This window comes from Numida meleagris, chromosome 3 (genome assembly GCF_002078875.1).
Source record: "Numida meleagris isolate 19003 breed g44 Domestic line chromosome 3, NumMel1.0, whole genome shotgun sequence".
NCBI lineage: Eukaryota > Metazoa > Chordata > Aves > Galliformes > Numididae > Numida > Numida meleagris.
The window spans coordinates 94,758,185-94,766,845 of NC_034411.1; the positions used below are offsets into that span (position 1 = coordinate 94,758,185).

The 8,661-nt window shown below is 39.8% G+C and overlaps 1 long non-coding RNA gene across 1 annotated transcript; it reads left to right on the forward strand.

Annotated features, from left to right (window-relative positions):
- Window positions 5,532–8,311, forward strand: LOC110397032. The gene is made up of 3 exons (XR_002437490.1): window positions 5,532–5,572; window positions 7,251–7,312; window positions 8,006–8,311. It is a non-coding gene; the product is annotated as an uncharacterized LOC110397032 (long non-coding RNA).

Here is an 8,661-nt window from a genome sequence, read left to right on the forward strand (position 1 = left end):
TGTAGCTATTGTACTGTGTTTTGCAAATCTACACTTATTTCACAATTAATTTTTTAAAGGAAAGTTAAGGACGAGAACGTGATAATGAAGGTCTTTTCTTGACTTTATGTATGGATCTGGAATACGAGCTACTATAGATCTGACTCATCCAACAACAAACTGAGATGAAAGAAATGACATACGATTAGTACTCTAGAAAAGCAGGGGAATGTCTTCTGTTTGGAAAGTGACTCAGTAAGCCAGCTCAGGCTCAAGTTCAAAAAGAGGCTGTGAATACCATCTGGCTGAAGCTTTTGGAAATAACTTGTTTGCAGTAGTTTGGATGAAGAGAATGGCAATATGAGATGGAAGAATTAAAGACAGAAGTATTTGTATTACCTCTAAAATATTATTCAAGTACTTAATCTTTTTTATGACAGTTTGTACTCCTGTGGTGAGACTGTGGAGAGAGCTTCCACTGCATCCATATTCTGTCACCAACAGCATCTGAAAGTAAATCTTCAGGGAAAAGTATAAGAATGTAGTAAGATTATCACTTTACTTTCCAGATGCACTATCCTGGATTTGACCATTTGTGTCTTTGGAACTTCCTGCTCATCAGTAATATATGGAGATTGCTCTGAAAGTAATGTCTCTTGTTTATTTCCATGGAAACTACAACAGATACAAAGAGCATAATAACAGTATTGCATAGAGGAAATTCTCAGCTACAACATGCTATTTTTCAACATAGTCATTACCATTATCTATTCATTTTCACCAGCAATGCACAAGAGCCTGCATACTGAACTCATAAATATCAGTATCAGCAGAGGTGACCCACTATCACTGACCCCATTGCTGAAATGCACCAGCCACCACCTCACCGTGCTCACATCCACTGTTTGTTCTCCATAAATGTTAGGCAAGCATCAATGAATATCAGTGGGTGCCATTTTTTCCATATGGAAGAATTCAGTTCCACACCTTTGCTTCATACATTCCATGTCAGACAGCATTTTGTCAGAGTGTCCCTCTGTTGCCATCTGTCACACAGCAACAAAATGTAATGGAATATTGGTGGGAAGATTCAACTTCTGCCATATGACCAACAACAGCTTCTGACATCATGGGCCAACATAATAAAATAAGAGGCATTATTTTTGATGCAGTCCTCATACATAATGGACTCTGAATGCCCAAATTTGGCAAATAATTTTGTGAATGTATGTAAATTATCAAAATCTCCAGTGACTTGAGCAAAGAGGTTCACAGTTGAACCATTAAGCGTGTAAAAAATATTTTTATTCGCTTGGGGATTTTGTTCTTGGTAATTTTTCAACTTAGTTTCTTTTGATGCGTCTCAGATCTAATTCAAAAGGAAATTTACTACCTATTCTTCTTCTCCATGGTTCTCATGGATTTATTCCACGTACATTCAAGCCATTTTTTGCTGGATTTGAAAAATTCAATTCTGTACCTAGATGTTTGAGAAAACTGAGCTGTAGCAGAAAGGCAGAAAAAACACTTACAAAAATTAGAGGTGAAATTAAGATTTTGTGTTCTCCAAGAATATTTTTTACCACTTCAAAATTTGTGTTATTTTTCTCTTTGAAACACACCAGGGGACACTTTGATGCCATAGCTCCCCATAACTTTCATATGAAGCAAAGCCAAAGAGTCCAGCTTGCATATTAACAGACAAATCCGTGTAGAAATCTCAGGTTAGCTTTAATTTTGAAGGAATAGAACTGAATCCTACTACTATAATGGGTGTATATCACAGAAAGCAGCCTATTTCATAAAAGGTTACATAATTTTCTAGTCCTAGGTCTATCTACCTAAGATATTACAGGACAGAATTGTCAGTTTGTGGAGATTCAGAAGAAAAAAAAACCTTAAATTTCTGCTAAGTAATAGAATATCCTCTGCAAGATGTTGGATATATGCAAAATAGTGCCCATGCTTTTTGTCTTTAACATTCTTAAGTATGTTTTCTTTCATGACTGCATTGTTAATTGCTCAAATCTATTTCCTGTTAATGCATTTTTAACAGCAATTTCTCTAAATTGTAGATCATTGTCCTAATAACTAGTTAAATTGCACTTGAAAGATTAGTCAAATAGATGAAACACAGTTGATTTGTGAAAAAATCTGATAAACATTGTGGCTTTGTGATCAGTGTCAGGCCAATTCATTTATTTATTTTTTGTTTGTTTGTTTGTAAGGTGGTTTGAGCTCAGGGAAAGGAATGGTAGGACATGAGTGGGTAGTTTCTGATCAGACTCAGGAAAGTATGGATTTTATCACGGCATGCTAGGGGAAAGCATAATAAAACAAATTCTCAGTTGTTGCTGGTCTTCCAAAAGAGTCAAAGTTGAGCTAGGCAAATGGTTACAAAAATCTGTTTTGACTAAAGGTCAGGGAGGAGTACTGGAAAGCAAAAGAGAAGAAAGAGCTTCTGTAGGCCTGAACAAGGAAGGAGTGACTGCTGTAGGTTAAACTACACATTGTAAAAATGAGCATTGTGTTGAAAAATGGGAAGAGGGTACTCCACCTTGTAGCTGTAAAAAAGGTCTCTGGGCTCATTCTCAAGCTCAAATTCTCAGATAAACTGAGAAGCAACTTCTTTGTTCCACGAGGAATAAGAACTGATAATAGGTCTGTGAAAAATCACAAGGCAGCTGATCCATCTTGTTTCTCAAGCTAGCACAGGTCAAAGGCCATTTATTGTTTACTCCTTTTATTTTATTTGTTTTCTTTGCCTTGGAAATAGTAAACTTTTCTTCAAGTTAGAAGTCAAATACTACCATGAATGAAAAGAATGAAAGGAAAGTAGATGCTGTTGAGTTTCAGTGTAGGAGTAAGAAATTGAGGGTCTATTTCCATGCATATTTCTTGCTGACTTTTAAGTAACTGTTTTTCCGATACAAAAGAGGTGGACAAAAAAATAACTCTATATAAATTATATGCAAATTTGAAATAGTATTTTAAAAGATGCAGCAGCACCAACAAACTCTTCTCATTTTTGCAATAGAGAAGGCTTTGGAAAAAAGGATTGTTAGAGGTAGGATATAAGAAATATTTGTTCTGTCAGATTCCTGAACATCTGTTCATTTTCTCCTTGAATGAAGGAGATTGTACAATTGTAAAATGGGGGAGACTGTGCAGTTATAAAAAGTAAGAAAAAACTGGGAAAGGGAAGATCTGGGTGTAAATCTTTTTTTTTTTTTTTTTTCACTCAGAAGGGTTTGAACATTATGTGCAGTCTTCCAAAACATTCTCTAAGCGCCAGAGTAAAGCATACTCTGTGATGTTTCCATTATTCTTACTGAACCTGGGCTGTTATGCAGATGAGATTATAAAATTAAGGTGAAAAAAGCATAAATGTGTTAAAACCTCTCTCTGTTACTGAAAAGGTGGAGGAATTCCAGGCTCTACAACTGTTTCTGAAGCTGTTTATGTATCTTTACCAGTGGCTGTAAAATAGAAAATGCACAAGTCTCTTAAAGAGAACAGAACATCCTGGCCTCTATCTCTTTCTCCCTCTTCCTCTCTCTTTCTCAGCAAAAGAACAAAGTCTTCAGTCATCTTCAGAGCTGTATTTACCAGAAGGATTAGAGAGACTGAGTATCACCATACACATCCATATCTTGTGGGTAATACATCTATCATTTCTGAAATTACATTGGAAGAACTGTTGATTTAAAAGGAATTATACTTTATTACAATCAAAATTAATAACTGTGATGCTAAAAATTATGGCCTTGCAATCCTTTTTCTTTTTGCCTGAAAGCAGTCTGACTTGCTTGTTGCATCAGAACTGAAGTTGAAGCCTTAAATCCTTTTCAGAAACTTTTTCTTCATTATAGCATTGCTCAAGAATATTAGGGATCTTTAAGGATCCTCATTTAGACACAAAATTATTTTTTCTATTCTTTGTTGTGGCATATAGTTCCTATACTTTCTGCACAGATGAGATATCTAGAGTCGTGAGCTCCCTCCTATCACTCAGGTGTTCAACTTTATCTGCATTTGTGCAGCTGATTAATAAACAGAGAAATCTACTGTTTTGATTGCATGCCTGAATAGAGGTTGATAGTTTGCCATATATGAAGAATAGTAGGTAGGACGTTTCAAGGTTTCTGATTCAAGATTTTTTTTTAATTGATGGCACATATCTAAAAAACAGTGACCCCCCACAGAGGCAAAATAACAAGTATAACTACATTTCTAATATTTAAATTCATAGTAAATGTAGCTTTAAAAAAAAAGAAAAAAGATTTGCTAGAAGAAATCACTGAACCCTTACTGACAGAAAGATCATAGGATCACAGAGCCACAGAATGGCTTTGGTTGGAACCTCTCTATCATGATGACCAGGGCTGCCACCCACTGGATCATCCAACCTGGCCTTGAATACCTTGAGGGATGGAGCATCCACAACATCTCTAGGCAGCCTGTTCCAATGGCTCACCACCCTCTGAGTTCGTCCTAAAATCTAACCTAAATTTCCCTTCTTTTACTTTAAAACCATTCCCCTTTGTCCTATCACTATCAAACCACGAAAAAAGTCAGTCTCTCTCCTGTTGAAAAGCTCCCTTCAAGTACTGGAAGGCCACTGTGAGGTCTTTCTGGAGTCTTCTCCAGGCTGAACAATCTGAAGTCCCTCGGCCTTTCTTCATAAGAAAGATGCCCCAGCCCTCTGATCATCTTTGTGACCCTGCTCTAGACCTATTCCAACAGCTCCATGTCCTTTTAGTGCTGGGGGCCTGAGGCTTGTATGCAGTAGTCTGGATGGGGCCTCATGAGGGCAGAGCAGAAGGGGAGCGTCACCTCCTTCTCTCTGCTTGGCCACCTCTCTTGATGCAGCCCGGGAAACAGTTGGCCTTCCAAGCTGCAAGAGTACATTGCTGGCTCATGTCCAGCTTTTCATTCACCGGAAGCCCAAGTTCTTATGCAGAGGGCTGCTCTCAAGTTCTTTTCCCAGTCTGTGCACATACACATCTGAGAATGCATCACGGTGCACTTGTCCTTGTTGAGTCTCATTAGGTTCACACGAACCAACTTTTCAAGCCTCTCCAGGTCCTTCTGGATCCCATCCTTCTATTGTATCAACTGCACTGCTCAGACTTGCCGAGGGTGCATTCAATCCCACTGTGTCATTGATAAAGATACCCAAGACTAATGGATCCCTGTGGGACAACACTCATCATCAACCTTCACCTGGACATAGAACTGACCACAACCCTCTGGCTGCAATCATTCAACCAACTCTTTATCCACTCAATAGTCAACTCTCCAAATCCAGGCTCATCACTCCCATTTTTAAGAAAAGGAGAAAGGAAGACCTGAGGAGTTACAGGCCTATGAGTCTCAGCTCTGTTCCTGGGAAGATCATGAAACAGAATCTCCTTGAAGAGATGTAAAGGCACATGAGGGATGAGCGGGTGATCGAAGACAGACAGCATGGTTTTACCATTGGTCCTGCCTGACCAATCTGGTGGCCTTCTATGATGGAGTGATGACATCAGAGGACAAAGGGAAGGTGACTGATGTTATCTAGCTGGACTTCTGCAAGGCCTTTGACAAGGTCTCCCACCACTATTTTAACTCTAAATTGGAGAGATATGGATATGAGGAGTGGACTAAATGGTGGATAAGGAATTGATTGGAATGCCATAGACAGGGTTGTGGTGAATGGTGTTATGTACAAGAGGAGAACCACCTTTTTACAAGGGTAGACAGTGACAGGACAAGGAGGAATGGTTTTAAGCTCAAGGAGGGAAGGTTTAGATTGGATGTCAGTGGGAAGTGCTTTACAGAGAATGTGGTGAGGTGCTGGAACAGGCTGCCCAGAAATGTTGTGGATGCCTGACCCTGGAGATGTTCAAGACCAGGTTGGATGGGGCCCTTGGGCAACCTGGTCTACTACCAGATCTGGAGGTTGGTGGCCCTGCCTATGGCAGGGGGGTTGGAACTTGAAGATTTTTGGGGTCCCTTCCAACCCAAGCCATTCTATGATTCTGTTATTCTGTGACACCAAGTTGTCAGGATGTGTCAATCTGCCTGGGGGTAGGAAGGCCCTTCAGAGGGATCTGGACAGGCTGGATAGCTGGGCTGAGGCCAGTGGGATGAAGTTCAATAAGACCAAGTGCCAGGTCCTGCACTTTGGCCACAACAATCCCAGGCAATGCTACAGGCCTGGGGCAGAGTGGCTGGAGGACTGTGTAGAGGAAACGGACCTGGGGGTGTTGGCTAACGCTTGGCTGAACATCAGCCAGCAGTGTGCCCTCGTAGCCAAGGAGACCAATGGCATCTTGGCTTGTATCAGAAATAACATTGCCAGCAGGAGCAGGGAGGTGATTGTACCGCTGTACTGATCTCTGGTGAAACTGCTCCTTGTGTACTGTGTTCAGTTTTGGGCCCCTCAGTACAAGAAAGACATTGAGGCCCTGGAATATGTTCAGAGAAGGGTAACGAAGCTAGTGAGGGGTCTGAAGCACAAGTCTTATGAGGAGCAGTTGAGGGACCAGGGATTGTTCAGTCTGGAGAAGAGGAGGCTCAGGGGAGACCTTTGAGCTCTCTACAACTGCCTGAAGGCAGGTTGTAGTGAGGTGGGGGTCAGCCTCTTCTCCCACATAACTAGTGATAGGTCTAGAGGGAATGCCCTCAAGTTGCACCAGGGGAGATTCAGATTGGACGTTAGGAAAAAATTCTCCAGGAGAGTGGTTAGTTGCTGGAATGGGCTGCCCTGGTAGGTGACTGAGTCACTGTCCCTGAAGGTGTTTAAGAAACATTTAGATGTTGTACTGAGGGACGTGGTTTAGTGGAAAATACTGGTGATAGGTGGATGGTTGGACTGGATGAACATGGAAGTCTTTTCCAACCTGAGTGATTCTATGCTTCTATGATTCTATTCATATTCCCAGTAGTTTTTCTGGCTTCCAGTAAACTCATAAATATGTTAATTAGAAAACTCTTGACCATTTTTTCACTTTTTGGATCTCAGCTGATTGAGATCCTGCTTTTTTGAAAAAAGTCTTTAGTTGTGATATGTGTGTTTTACATAACATGGACTTGCCCAGCATGTTTTCTTTTTGAAGAAATGTGCCTATTAAAAATTCATCAGGAATCAGCATAGTTCTTCATTTTGTTCAAGTCAGTGGACAAGAATCTTGTGAGAGAATTGGCAGCAGCCCTCCTTGACTTTCTATTTCTTCTTGGGTTGGGAGATTCAATGTTCTAACTATACTTTTTTTTTTTTCCAGGAAAAAAGGTATCAATACATTTGAAATATCAAAATATATGAAGTATCTAAGGGAATTCTCTGGTAAGTCCTGTGTTGCCTTTGTTTTGAAGAGTTATGTTCAGCTAGTTGTTTGACCTGTGAGTTCTCAGCAGGTACAGATAAATATGTGCTCAAATATGCCAATTATTTGAATAACAATAATCTGTGGTACTCTGTTTATGGCTCCATATGTCTCCTCTGCTTTGTATGGATGCCTAAAGTCAAGATTGATGTCCTAGGGTAGATTTAACTCTGCTCCAATGCTTCCTATGTTGACATACAAAGATATAGTTGTTTGGAGACTATTTCCTCACATAAAGTTAGGAAATGACACATTGCCACCTGCAAATGGCCATTCCTGTCTGCTGAATACACCACATACGGTGACCAGTATAGACTTAAAAGGATTGATTTTTTCGAAGCCTGCATTAGATGAGATAAAAGCTATTCATCTGGAAAAATACAAGGGAGTAATGTAAGCTATTTGTATGACGAAGAGAGAGTTGGTAGAAGTTTAGGATGAAAGAATCAGTGGTCTATTTCTAAAAGTTCTGTTCTGCCATAATGTACAGGTTTTGGCTGGAATAGAGTTAATTTTCTTCAAAGAAATTGTTACAGGGCCACACTTCGGATTTGTGATGAAAACAGTCTTGATAACATACCAATATTTTAGTTAGTACTCAACATTCCTTACGTGGTGTCAAGGCTTTTTCTGTTTTTCACATTGCCCACCAGTGAGGAGGCTGAGTGTGCACAAGAAGTTGGGAGGAGACACAACTAGAACAACTGACCCAAACTGACGGAAGAGATATCCCCTACTCTACAATGGCATGATCAGCAATAAAAACTGAAGGAAAAAAGGAGAAAGTGGGAGATATCTGGAGTGATGGCATTTGTCTTCCCAAGTAACTGTTATGCGTGATGGAGACCTTCTTTCCTAGTAATGGCTGATCATCTGCCTGTGGATGGGAAATAGTGAATGAATTTCTTATTTTGCTTTGCTTGTGTGTGCAGCTTTTGCTTTACCTATTAAACTATATTTATCCTGTCCCTTCAGTTTTCTCATTTTTACTTTTCTTTTTCTCTTCCTCATCCAGCTGGTAGGCAGTGAGCAAAAGGCTTTGCGGGTTTCAGTGCGTCCCAGGGTTGACGAACAATTCTAAGACACAGGACACAAATAGAATTTTAGTCATTTTAGAATAGTTGCACAACATTTCTATTCTCATTTGGCTATTTCCATTGTGTCTGGATGGAAACTGAATGGCAGAACATTTCAGTAATTCGGGTCTGGGAATTAGGGGATCTGATTTTCATTCCTGCTCTACAATAGTTTCTTCCACTGCTGATTAAATCAGGAAAAAATTAATGTATGAATTCCTCACATTAAATTT